At 44.1% G+C, this 13,175-nt stretch overlaps 1 long non-coding RNA gene across 1 annotated transcript; it reads right to left on the reverse strand.

Annotated features, from left to right (window-relative positions):
* Nucleotides 1-312: 312 nt before the first annotated feature.
* Nucleotides 313-11,844, reverse strand: LOC121876627. The gene is made up of 3 exons (XR_006090793.1): nt 11,414-11,844; nt 877-1,053; nt 313-499 (listed from the first exon to the last, which is right to left on the reverse strand). It is a non-coding gene; the product is annotated as an uncharacterized LOC121876627 (long non-coding RNA).
* Nucleotides 11,845-13,175: the final 1,331 nt, after the last annotated feature.

A 13,175-nucleotide genomic window follows, 5' to 3' on the forward strand; every position in this document is an offset into this window, starting at 1 on the left:
GGCCCATAAATTTAAAACCTGGAGTGTGACTTTTTTTTTTTAATTCGTACATGACTCGCAAAAAGAATCAGTGAAATGTGACCATAGCTGAGGAACCCTAACATTTATGACATCACCCGTATAAAGTAAACAAAAAATAATAGAGGTGATCCTACACAGGTCCCTGCCCTACTACCCTTGGCATGGCCACCTCTAGTTCGGGTGGCCATCAAGTAAATTAAGTTGAATAAACACTGATATGTACCAGTGGTCATGGTTCTTTTTTTATATATATAAATTAGTATAAACCAAAGCTTTTCCAACTCACTCGGGCCAAAAGCAACAAAGGGTGGGAGGGACGGTAGGTGAGGATCCTTGGGCTCCATGCCACCAGGAGGGACACCGTCAGTGCCAACCCCAGTATTGAAAGGCGGGTTATAAGGGGTGGGGTCGTCTCTTTGTACACCAACGCGTTGCACCATGGATCGTACACGCAATTCCAAGACGGCAGACGATGCATCTGGGTTGGGGGGAGGGCGATCTGCTGTTAGTTTGATGTAGAAGGTGAAATACTAAGTGTTCAATATATATATATATATATATATATATATATATATATATATATATATATATATATATATATATATATATATATATATATATATATATATATATATATATATATATATATATATATATATATAGTGGAACACAATTTAGTCTAATATACCGGCATGTAAGCTAGGATCACGTGGTGTGAGTCAAATGTATGGGAAAATGCACATGATTTATATCTCCAACTAACCATCCCTGAATGAGAGGGGTAGTTCTATACACCACCTTAAAATATTTCACAATATTTCATTTAATGAGTGTACAGTACTACTTGGTACCTACCATAGTCTGGGTGAGGGATGGCACCATACACCACTTATCGTTCCTGAGGGAGACACGACACATGTACTCAGACCTGAACATGATAACTAGCCACCCCCTAGTCAAGGTCTCCGTAGCCTCCTGCAACAAACACACCGCCCACAGCTTGTATACCCACACCCGTACCAACGCCTTCAGCTGGCGAAAGAAACATAAAAATAAAGTAATATATATTGAGAAATCTTACTCATAATATTTACAGTTAAAGGAAGATTTGGAATGATAAACTATATTTAAAAATACTGCATATTAATTATTTGTAACGTAAGAAATAATTGTATAAACAAAATTTAGTTAGAATATTTAGCGTAAAATTTACGAATAAAGGAAGATTTGACGCTTGAGTTAAAGTTGGTAAATATTTAGCTTTTTTAAAATGAGAAAAAATATTGGAAATAATATTACATTTACTTAAAAGGAAATTTCATAAAACAAAATATAATGAAAACCTAGTAAAGTGTGTTATAGGAATATTTGGTGCAGGGCATTAAAAATGTGTGGAATATTTAAGTATTTTACCATACTAAAATAATATGGAAAAGCTTGGCTGTTAAAGGGAGAATTGGCATTGGAAATGCATGTTAAAAATATATTTGGAAGATTTTGCGTAAGTTGTATTCTCAAACAAAATATAGGAAGTATGTTTTTACAAGTTTTTAGAGTATGTGGGAGATCTGGAGATCGAAGAAAATATGTATAGAGAATTAGTATTTTCATGATGTGACATATTAAGGACTATGAAGAATCATGGGGGTGTGGGATTTGTGGTATTATGTGTTGTCTAGCACTCAGGATGGATGGAAACTCAAAGGTGGTTTTCTTGTATAATATAAGTTATATGACAGACAGTCTGGTGCTGGAGGTGCCGTGTGGTGAGGAGCTGCTCAGTAGAGACGTTCGGTGAGTAGCGTGTTGAAGGAGGTAGATGTGCAGGAGCTTCGTTAGATTAGATGTTGCCTGTTGCTGGCCTCCTGGTTGAATGAATGCTGGACAGCGAAGAGCTTGCTGGAGTAGGTGTTGCGTGTTCAAGAAGAATGGCCAGAATGAATCTCAATGGAGAGACAGAGCTTATATACCCAGCAGCCGTGAGTCACCTATGAGTCATGTTGGGAAAACCCGAGAAAGTCGCCGGTCTTTGGTTCCGTTGCTAGGTTACGGTAGCATCTGGTGACGCCCCCCGCTTGGTTGCTAGGGAAGATGGTAGCAGCTGGTGGCTGCGGCTACGCAGTTGTAGGCAGTTGTAGGGGAGAAGTCCACTACAGGGGACTATTTGATAGTGTGTAGGATCAACACTAATAGTTTTCAGGAAGATTAAAAAAAAATTCGGGGAGTATATATTTCTTTGGTAAGCATAATGTGTTGTCTAATGGTAGACCTTGCTGCCATATGGCACCACAAAAATTGTGACCAAGTCCCAGGTTGCTGATCTCTTACTTTGACAACACAACATACAGTACATATATCATTTCTCACTATTGATATTTTTTTACGGCTCTTAATTATTTATTATTATTATTATTATTATTATTATTATTATTATTATTATTATTATTATTATTATTATTATTATTATTATTATTGTTATTATTATTATTATTATTATTATTATTATTTATATTAGTTTTATCAAGTTTAATAATAATAATAATAATAATAACATTATTATTATTATTATTATTTATATTAAGTTTTATCAAGTTTAATAATAATAATAATAATAATAATAATATTATTATTATTAATATTATATATATTAAGTTTTATCAAGTTTAATAATAATAATAATAATAATAATAATAATAATAATAATAATAATAATAATAATAATAATGTAGTGGACGTCTCCCCTACAACTGCGTAGCTGCAGGCCACCTGCGACGTCTTCCCTAGCAACCAAACTAGCGGCCCAGAGGGGGCGTCACCAGATGCCGCAGTATCCTAGCAACGGAGCCAAAGACCGGCGACTTTCTCTGGTTTTCCCACCATGACTCATAGATGACTCATGGCTGCTGGGTATATAAGCTCTGTCTCTCCATTGAGATTCATTCTGCAATCGGTTCCTCAACATGCAACACCTCCTCCAGCAAGCTCCTCGCTGTCCAGCTTTCAATCAACCAGGAGGCCAGCAACAGGCAACATCTTCTCTAACGAAGCTCCTGCACATCTACCTCCTTCAACACGCTACTCACCGAACGTGTCTACTGAGCAGCTCCTCACCACACGGCACCTCCAGCACCAGACTGTCTATCATATAACTTATATTATACAAGAAAACCACCTTAGAGTTTCTATCCATCCTGAGTGCTAGACAACATTATATCATGAAACCCTACAAATGGTGACTCCCGGAGATAAGCACTCACACAGGATGGAGGACGGACGGATCTCTCTGCCGACTTTCAACCACAACGTCGAGGACCGGCTAGACCATGTGGAAGCAGGCCTCGCCGGCTCACAAGCGACTGACGAGCAAAAGTATGGCGCCCTGCTCTGTGCCTTGCCCACGGAAGTGGCCACGCGGGTCTCACAAACCATTTCCAACCCTCCAGATGACAACAAATTTGCTACCCTGCGGATGCCTTGAAGACGTGTTATCAACAGACCAGCCCCAATCTCCTGCAAGATCTTTCCTCTATCTCTATCGGGAACTCAACCCCGGGACGTCTCTGGGAGGAGATGTGTCAGCTGAACTCCCGTCACACAGACAGACTCCCCGACTCTATCCTGCGCCAGCTTCACGCACAAAAGCTACCCACAGAAGTACGCAACATCCTGTCCGCAGTAGATTACTCTACGACACCAGAACTATATGCAACCGAGGCAGATAGAATTTTCAAAGAGTGCGCTGCTACGCCCCTTGCCGCCACGGTCACACCAGTACCTACCATCGAACTTGTAAGCCGGGTCAACACCCCTCAGCCGAGCAATACCTCACAAGACATCAAGGACCTGTTGCAAACTTTGAACCGCAGGATGGACACCATTGAGCAGTTCTGCTCCTCCATACCCGATGCTGCACCAGTTCCTCATACACACTAGGGTGTGTCAATTTTGTCAACATGTTAAACATCAAATTTGGTAGTCAAAATATTGTGCCTCTTTATGTCTAAACTTGAGATTAGCAAACAAAAATGAATTGAAATAACCCTCACCTACATCAATTATACCTTAAAGTTTCAAATATCAGTATTTCAACAAATTAATGAGACTTGATTAGAATTATTCACTTGATATTAACTAATCTCATGTAAGCATATGGATTATGGAGTATTTTATGGTTCTATAGCTTGTGTACAATATGCATGTCAGAACATGAACATGAACAGGCTCTCCGTGTGGGACAGTTTAATTATTGTTTTGACTTGTACCAAGCGTGAGGATAAGGCGCCCGGCTCACTCTCCTTCTAGATATCATAGACGGTGGTTTGCTCTCATTGCACTTGCACCTACTCTACCAGACGAATTCTACATTTTAATTATTGTAAGTAGGGCATATTGATTGTCGCAGTTACTTATATCATTGTATAAAACATTATGTTCTAAGAAATTATTATGTTATTTCTGTTACAGCATTTTTGATAAACAAATTGATATTTTTTGAAACAACAATTGAATTATGAAACATTGAAATATTTTTCTATTTGTCAGATAGTGTGAAGATGTCAAAATTGAAGACAAGAAGTCAGTTGTCAACCCACTTGAGCCTGCTAGTTGGTAAAGGGAAGGAGCTTCCTGTATCAGAACTTCCAACAGTGAGAGACATGCTAAGATTAGGGTTACTCCTTCGAGAAAAAAATGCAAAGGACAGAAGGAACTATACAGATAAAGAACTCATAAATGACATGATAGTCCCTCTTCTGCATCAATGGACAAAAGCTAATGCACTATTCAAACCACCTGTGATTAATCAGTGTCGAACTATTGAGCTAAAACTAACGAAATTATGGCACAAAGCAGTTGAAACATCACTTGGTAAAGGAAACTTGGCCAGGAAAAATGAATTTCTGCACACACTTGATACTCTGTTTGACATTTTGACCTGCAAGTGCTCCATACAATTATGTTCTGAATCCAACTGTTCTCACTCAGGTAAGAGAGAAAATAATTCCCACATTGATTGTGGTTGTCCTCGTGAAAAGAAGATCCCTGTTTTAGAGCTTGAATTTATAAAGGCACAGAGGACAAAGGCAGAAGGCCAAGGAAGTATGCAAATGGGTTCAATAGATTATTCAGAAACAAAGAAGCAGATTGCTAATGCCAAGAAGAGAGAACAAATCCGAGAGAGGGAACAAAAGAAGAAAATGAAGAGTGAAGAAGCCATCCAAAGAGAGGAAGAGCTGTGTCAAGATGTTTATCACTTCTTTGATAGTTCTTCTGATGAACAGGAAGCAACATCAGATGATAGTTCCAAAGAGCCATCTGAACCTTTACCAAAGAAAATGAAATACAACACAAGAAATATTTCAAACATTGCTTTAGCTAGTATTCGCCACCATGCTGGACTTCGTGAGGCTGCAGAAATTGCAACTGCCGCTTGGATAGATGCAGGCCTCATCAGCCGAGAGGATGTATCTTTGGTGATAGATCATAATAAAATTAGAAGAGCACAAGAAAAAATAATGAAGGAAATATCTGATCAGCATGAAAAAGATTTAAGCGAGGGAGGGCTCTCCTGTCTTTTGTTTGATGGAAGAATAGATGACACAAAAGTTTTGCTAGAAGTAGAGGGAGTGAACAGAAAGTTTCCAGGTCTCATCAAAGAAGAACACTACTCTGTCTGTTCTGAGCCTGGTGGTCGGTTTTTGTTTCACTTTGCTCCCGAAACTGAAGTAGAAGGGAAGAAACATGCAGAGGTCATTGCTGATCATATTTTATGTTGGGTTCAGGAGAGAGGACTTGGCAGTTCACTGCAGGCTGTTGGTGGAGATTCAACTGCAGTGAACACCGGATGGCAGGGGGGTGTAATGACGCATTTAGAGAAAAAACTAGGAAGAAGACTTGTTTGGATTGTATGTGATTTACATACAGGCGAGCTACCTCTTCGTCATCTCATCCAGGAACTTGATGGTCCTACAAAGAGCAACAACAAGTGGTCAGGTCCCCTTGGCATCATGCTGGATGAAGCAACACAACTAGAAATAAATACAACCTTTCCAAAGGTCGAAGTTGGCCCTCCCCTTCCGGCGTTGTCTGAAGGAGTCATCAAAGATCTCAGCACAGATCAATCCTATGCTTATCGTATTGCCCAAGCAATAAGATCAGGAGAAGTGCCTCAGTCATTGGCTCTCTTGGAGATTGGACCTGTCAGTCACAGCCGTTGGTTAACTACAGCTCTTCGTTTCTGCAGGATTTGGATTTCCAAACACGAATTGAAGGGCAAAGTGCTGAAGAATTTGAGGTTAATTGTTGAATTTATTATTGGAGTTTATCTTCCCCAGTGGTTTAGTGTGAAACTTAATCCTATGTGGGTGGATGGGCCCAATCACCTTTTGTTTCAATTGCAGCTAGTAAGAACACAGAGGAAGGTAGTGAGGGACATCGTGTTACCTGTGGCAAGAAGGTCCGCTTGGTATGCTCGATCAGAAGCAGTTTTGCAAGCAATGCTTTGCAGTCAATGTACCAATCTCCGAACCGAGGCTGTAGAAGTCATTCTAAAGATTAGAGGAATGCTAATAGATGACGACCAGTTGGGAGACTGTTCGTTTCATTCAAGAAAAGTTCCCCCAATAAACGTCAATGCCACCAAATTGTCAGAATTGGTTGACTTGAGTTTGGAAGTCTTAGAGCCACCATTGACAACAAGTCTAACTAGCCAAGAATTGAGAAACCTTAAAGAGACTCCAATGCAGGTGCCGAAGTGGCCTTCCCACACTCAAAGTGTGGAGAGATGTGTGAAAATGGTCACAGAAGCAGCGGGCCATGTTTACAGCCACGAGAGGCGAGAAGGTTACATCAAAGCACAAATAGCAAGCAGACTACTGATGACAAGAAACCAAAGCAAAGAGAGTATGAAGGCATTGGTTACTTTCAAATAGACTACGGATAATAAAATATAATAATTTGAAACTTGAAACAGTAACATGTGTGCAAACGCTGGTTATGTTATAAATTCACAAATATGTACATTTAAAAATCCATTTGATGTAGGTAGGACTTATTATAAAAAAAAATTTATGCCAGAATATTGTTTTGCATGCTTAAAGACTACAATAAATTGCTACCAAATTACTCGATTTTCAATTTAGCCAGTTCACCCCCTAAATTGACACACCCTAATACACACACCACGCCCTTCAAGTTCCGACGCACAGCAGCCAGCCCCCAGCACAACAAACATACCCTCTGCTGGTATCACCAGACTTTCGGCCGCAATGCTCGAAACTGTGAGCCCTATTGCACCTATTCGGGAAACGGCAACACCGGAGGCTGGTAGACGCCTCAGCCTCCGTCCTTCCAGGTGTCTCATTACTGCGCGTCGCCGACCGCACCTCCGGCAAGAAGTTCCTCATCGACACAGGTTCATCGGTCAGCCTCATCCCTCCCTCACTAGGAGACAAGTCAAAGCAACCCTCTTATGACCTGTTCGCTGCCAACGGTACCTCCATCGCCTCCTAAGGCGTACGCACCCTCGCCTTAGACCTCGGTCTCCCCAAGACTCTGCGTTGGTTATTCGTGATAGCAGACGTGTCTCAACCCATCCTTGGTTTCGACTTCCTCACCTTCCACAAGCTCGGCGTCAAACCAAGTCATCTATGCCTCATCCATGAGCCTACAGCACGCAAGATCCAGGGTTCTCGTGCCAGACACACCGACACTATCACCTGTCTTGCGCCTTCCAACGAGTTCTCCTCCCTGCTCGGCGAATTCAAGGAGCTTTTCTCACCCCGAGTCTCCCTACCCCCACCACCTACATCGGGAATTTTCCACCACATCGAAACCAAAGGACCACCAGTTTTTTCACGCCCTCGCCGGCTGCGCCCTGAGCTCTTGAACACAGCCAAAGTAGAATTGAACAAACTACTGCAAGACGGCATCATTCGCCCTTCAAGGAGTCCCTGGGCATCGTCTCTTCACATGGTTCCTTAGCAAACACCCGGCGAGTGGAGGGTGTGTGGCGACTACAGAGCCCTGAATCTCGTCACCAAACCTGACAGGTACCCTATTCCGCATGTCCAGGACTTTCACCACAAACTTCATGGCAAGACTATCTTCTCAAAGATCGACTTGGAGCGTGCCTTCCACCAGATCCGAGTAGCACCGGCAGATACCCAGAAGACAGCCATCACCACTCCGTTTGGACTCTTCGAGTACACTTTCATGAGTTTTGGCTTACGCAATGCAGCACAGACTTTACAGAGGTACAAGGACCATATGCTTCACGACCTCGATTTTGTCACCATCTACATTGACGACATCCTCGTTGCATCTTCGACGCTTGCCGAGCACCGCCACCACCTACAACTCCTTCTCCAACGCCTGCAGAACAACAACATGAAAGTTCATCCTGCTAAGTGCGTCAGTGGAACCTTGGCCATCGATTTCCTCGGTCACAGGGTCTCGCCCAGTGGCATACAACCCCTACCACAGAAGATAACTGCGATTAGGGAGTTCCCCAAACCTGAAACGGCGAAGAAACTCCGAGAATTCCTGGGTTTAGTCAACTACTACCACCGCTTCATTGACAAAGCTGCCACCGTCCTAGCCACCCTACACGACCTTCTCAAGGGACGCCCAAAGAAGTCTCACAAGTCTCTCGTGTGGACTCAAGAGGCTACTACGGCATTCACCACTATCAAACAGCACATTACACCCTCACCCTCCTGGCCCACCCCGCACCTAACGCCCGGACCACTCTCACAACAGACGCTTCTTCTACTGCAGTGGGCGCCCTCTTACAGCAGGAGATCAACGGAATTTTCATGCCCGTTGCTTTCTTCTCACAACGGCTTCAACCACCACACCCTCAAGTACAGCGCTTTTGATCGAGAACTCCTGGCCAAACATTTCCAGCACTTCCTCGAGGCTCGTCAGTTCACCATCTTCACTGATCACAAGCCCCTCGTCCACGCCTTCGCTTCAGCTTCCCAGTCACATACACCTCGTGTCCTGCGCCACTTGGCTTACATCTCGGAGTTCTCCAGCGACGTCCAACACATTAAAGGCGGCCACAACGAGATCGCCGACGCCCTCTCTCGTTGTATATCCACCATTCTTCCCTCATCTCCACCCATTGATTATGGGCAGCTAGCCGCGGCTCAAGAGAAAGACGAAGACCTGGCAGCATACAAGACATCCCCATCAGGCCTCATACTCCAAGAACTCCCTGTTCCTGGCACAAAGATAAAATTGTGGTGCGACGGACAGCCTAGACCGTTCGTGCCGCACGTCCACCGCCGCGCTGTTTTCGACCGCATCCATGGTCTCAGCCACCCGGGTGTGCGGGCCTCCCAGCGCCTCCTCACGCAACGTGTTGTCTGGCCCGGCATCAAGTCTGATACTAAGAAATGGGCTGCCCAGTGCCTGGCCTGCCAGTCCTCCAAAATACATCGTCACATACGGGCCCCCTTACAAACCTTCCCTATTCCCAAAGGACGTTTTCAAGTAGTGCACCTCGACATCGTGGGACCTCTTCCATCATCCTACGGTAGCACCTACATCTTCACCTGCATCGACCGTTTCACCAGGTGGACAGAAGCAATTCCCATGCCCAACGCTACAGCAGAGACTACTGTCCGCGCCTTCATGTCCAGTTGGGTTTCCCGTTTTGGCCCCCCGCAACCGTAATCACTGACCGAGGAGTACAGTTTGAGTCAGAACTCTGGCAGCACCTCCTACGGTTCCTCGGCACGTCTAGACAACGCACTACAGCATACCACCTTCAAGCCAACGGCATGGTAGAGCGTTTTCACCGGCAGCTGAAGGACGCACTCAAGGCACAGCACGACCCTTACAGCTGGACTGATGCGCTTCCCTTAGTGCTCCTCGGCATCCGTGCGTCACACAAGGAGGATATGGACTGTAGCCCAGCAGATCTGACACTAGGCGAGCCCCTTCGGCTACCCGGGGATTTCTCACTTCCTCCTGATCCCAACCAAACCACTCCAGCCGTTCGTCACGACTTACTCCAAAAGCTACGACAAGCAGTTTCTGCATTCAGAGCTACTTCTCCACGCCAGCCTACTCGGCGCCCTGAACACATCCCTCCTGCACTACTCACAGCCGAGTATGTTTTCGTCAGGCATGATGCTCACCGCAACCCATTACAACGCCCCTACGATGGACCCTTCCAAGTGGTAACCCGTTCAGCAAAGTTCCTGACTATTATCCGGAATGGCAGACATGACACCGTCAGCATAGACCGAGTCAAACCAGCCACCTTACCCGTCGGGCCCTCAGCCCAGCAGCACCATCAACAAACTACGCCTGCACCAGTCTACCCGCAGTTACCACCGGCAGCAACACCACGCCCACGACATTTCTGGGCACCCTCTTTTCACCCTCATGTACACCCTGTTCCTGCTGTAGAACCTGCCCCTGTCATAGACCCTCCTCCTGTCATAGAACCTGAACCTGTAATAGACCTCCCTTCTATCATAGAACCTGCTCCTGCCATGGACCCCCCTCCTGACGCAGCCCCTGCAGCAGCAGGAGCACAACAACCATTGCTTGTACAACCTCCTCTAATCCCAAACCCTCTTTCTCCTCCTAATTCTCCCACAGGTTTTGTGTCACTAGACAGAGTTGTTACACGTAGCGGCCGAGTCGTACATACACCTGCCCGGTATGTGTTATGTGTGGGACACAACCCGGACAACATCCAGCCTCCCGCCGCGCCGGGAGGGGAGGGGGAGTATTGTAGTGGACGTCTCCCCTACAACTGCGTAGCTGCAGGCCACCTGCGACGTCTTCCCTAGCAACCAAACTAGCGGCCCAGAGGGGGGCGTCACCAGATGCCGCAGTATCCTAGCAAGGGAGCCAAAGACCGGCGACTTTCTCGGGTTTTCCCACCATGACTCATAGATGACTCACGGCTGCTGGGTATATAGGCTCTGTCTCTCCATTGAGATTCATTCTGCTCTCGGTTCCTGAACATGCAACACCTCCTCCAGCAAGCTTCTCGCTGTCCAGCTTTCATTCAACCAGGAGACCAGCAACAGGCAACATCTTCTCTAACGAAGCTCCTGCACATCTACCTCCTTCAACACGCTACTCACCGAACGTGTCTACTGAGCAGCTCCTCACCACACGGCACCTCCAGCACCAGACTGTCTATCATATAACTTATATTATACAAGAAAACCACCTTAGAGTTTCTATCCATCCTGAGTGCTAGACAACATTATATCACGAAACCCTACAATAATAATAATAATAATATTATTATTATTATTATAATTATTTTATTATATTTTCGCCCACCAGGCCTTGATGAGGGTCATAAAATGATCTGTGCCCGGGTGGGCTAATGCCCGTAAAAAAAAAAAAAAAAATCATTCACCTTAACCATCACTCTTGCACTGTTGTCTTTATTTTTGATGTCTCAAGTTCTGAACAGAAGAGGTTATTGGGCGTTGTCCTCTATACTAACTCTTATTATCCACTCTGTATCTGTATTTTTCTGGCTAAATAAACTGTTTCAATTCAGTTCAATTCAATTCAATTAGTTACTGCGTTTTTTTATATAATCCAAAATAAGGTGATGTCACTTATGCTGTCTTTCGTTTGAGAATGATCTCATATTTCATTTCAGTTCATCTCGTTTACTTAAGGTGGATCATGTCACTTCCACAGAACATTCAAATTCGTCTACTCCTACTTAACACGTGATTCAGTGACAGCTGATTACTTGTGGTATAAACCGTGTATTATGTGATATTCATAATACGATACCCACACACATTCTAAAGAAAAGGTGTGTTGATGTCACTGTGTTTGTTTACACTACAGAACAGCAGGTTCTGTACCTACGCTCACTTCTTTTATCTTATCTCTTATCGGCGACCGCTATATGTTATCACTCTCATCACTCTCAAGAACATGGGCTGGGAATTATAGTTTTCTCCATTTAAGGTATATTTTCAACTTGAAACATTGTTTTGATATGTTAAATATAAGGATAAAGTCACCGAGTATACATGATTGTACTTTATTTCAGTCCTACATACCTTCATGCCACCCTGGTCATTTTGGTGCATGTTCTTTTACTTTACTCCATTCTCTTCGCCACTTGTCAGCTTGTTAGCAGATTGGTCGATCCGTCACGTCACTGTTACGCACCCTGGCACACGTTCACTCATGGGTGTGCTAAATTAAATTTCCTGTTTCCCCAGCAACGAAAGTAAAAGTAAAAGTAGATTTATGATCCGAAGATTTAATTCATTTGCCTAACATAACGCAACAGTTAATGTTAATAACTTCGCTTATACATTAATATGAATTTTCAATTTATATAGTACTTTATCAGTGGTAAAATATAAAATCAAAGTTTAGTAATAGGTGCAAGAAACTAAGTAAAAGTTGAAAAATAGCCCTACTGCTATTACTATGGTTAACTACTGGTCACACAGTCACGCAACATGTCACCATAATACTCCCTTGTCATTGGTTAAAGATTTATTTGTTCCATCCACCTTGGGATTTCATAAGGAAGGCCGTGGACCTGTAGTGGAAGTCTCCCTTACAACTGCGTAGCCACATTCCAATGCCACAGTATCCTAGCAACCAGCCACCTGCTACGTATTCCCTAGCAACCAAACGAGCGGCCCAGGGGGGGGCGTCACCAGATGCCACAGTATCCTAGCAACCAGCCACGTCTTCCCTAGCAACGGAGTCAAGAAACCGGCGACTTCCCATGGGTTTACTTCCGGCGGCTGTGTATATAAGCTCTGTCTCTCCATTGAGATTCATTCTACTCTACGTTCCTGAACACGCAACACCTCCTCCAAGCAAGCTCCTCGCTGTCCAGCTCTCATTCAACCTGGAGGCCAGCAACAGGCAACATCTTCTCTAACGAAGCTCCTGCACATCTACCTCCTTCAACACGCTACTCACCGAACGTGTCTACTGAGCAGCTCCTCACCACACGGCATCTCCAGCACCAGACTGTCTACCATATAACTTATATTATATAAGAAAACCACCACCTTAGAGTTTCCATCCATCCTGAGTGCTAGACAACATAATATCACGAAACCCTACAAATGGTGACCCCCGGAAAAAAGCACTCACACAGGATGGAGGACGGACGGATCTCTCTACCG

The sequence above is a fragment of the Homarus americanus genome, unplaced genomic scaffold, assembly GCF_018991925.1.
Source record: "Homarus americanus isolate GMGI-L3 unplaced genomic scaffold, GMGI_Hamer_2.0 scaffold28, whole genome shotgun sequence".
NCBI lineage: Eukaryota > Metazoa > Arthropoda > Malacostraca > Decapoda > Nephropidae > Homarus > Homarus americanus.